The sequence below is a fragment of the Silene latifolia genome, chromosome 6 (assembly GCF_048544455.1).
Source record: "Silene latifolia isolate original U9 population chromosome 6, ASM4854445v1, whole genome shotgun sequence".
Taxonomy (NCBI): domain Eukaryota; kingdom Viridiplantae; phylum Streptophyta; class Magnoliopsida; order Caryophyllales; family Caryophyllaceae; genus Silene; species Silene latifolia.
The window spans coordinates 15,560,865-15,561,988 of record NC_133531.1 but is presented as its reverse complement, the minus strand read 5'-3'; the positions used below and the strand labels follow the sequence as shown (position 1 = coordinate 15,561,988).

The following is a 1,124-nucleotide window of genomic DNA, read 5'->3' as shown; positions in this document are numbered from 1 at the left end:
CGATCTTATGACCTTAAACAACTTGATAGATTTAGTAATTGATTGATAATCCCCGACTGATTGACTTAGTGAACCTAATTCCTAGACTTTTAATAATATTGTTATTCATCCTTTATTTATTGCAATTAGTTTGTTAGAATCAACTCAAAACAAAACCCCCGAAATTGGTTACTTCTAGACAGTTTAAATACTCTTAGACTAGCTTTTACCGCCTCCCTGTGGATTCGATACCTGTCTTATCACTAGCTATTCTTGTTAGTTCTGAGATAGTTTACTTTGATTTGGTAATACGACTTTAGCCACATCAAATTCCCTTGTTAATCATGTTTTGTGAATCTTAGATGTTATTATTGGTTTTATCTGTTGTTCTTAATTTCTGAATCGTGGGTCTTATTATGTGAATCAAAGATCTTGATTTGTGAATCACAGGTCTTAAGCTGTCTTATTAATATTTGACAGGGGCTACCGGCGTCTACCTTATTCTGAAGACGACCTTGTGAAGTTTATTTGGCACCGCAAAGGAAGAGATACAGTCACACAGTAAGTATTTTTCCCCTTTACTTTTATTTTTTTGTGCTTTTCCCTTGCCTCTTTACTTTAATTTTTATTTTTATTTGGATAATTCTAGTAATGTGTCTTAATGTGCCTTACTACAGCGAGGCTATGGTGTGTACTGAGTGGATGGAAGTCACACGAGCGGCTTTATCTACGCTTAGACCGCGTCAGTGGGTTATGGATCAAGTAAGTAGACTACTATCAGCGTTCATTTCATTGTATTAACTGTAATCTTTTGTTTCATTCCTAATATTATTTTTTTAGGTGATTGATATGTTTGGGATTAGGACGACACTTCATCGACCAGATCTTCTGTACTTGCCATCGACTGTCATCGTGGTTAGCTTTGAACTTGTTTTAATATTCAAGTATCTTGATTATCCCAAATTGATATGGTTTGTAAAATCACCTTTTGTGGTATGTAGAACTATACAAAGAAGAAAAACCCTTGTATTTGGAATCAATACATCAGTGGGACATACAAACCGGTGAATGGTGCCACAATCCGAAAGGTCTGGTCCCTCAACAATATTTTTTTTTATTTTTTTATTTTTTTTGGCAGACATGTA

General features: G+C 34.7%; 1 long non-coding RNA gene across 1 annotated transcript; it reads left to right on the top strand.

The window, feature by feature from the left end:
* Nucleotides 1-455: 455 nt before the first annotated feature.
* Nucleotides 456-894, top strand: LOC141658621 (uncharacterized). The gene is made up of 3 exons (XR_012549316.1): nt 456-540; nt 657-741; nt 820-894. It is a non-coding gene; the product is annotated as an uncharacterized LOC141658621 (long non-coding RNA).
* Nucleotides 895-1,124: the final 230 nt, after the last annotated feature.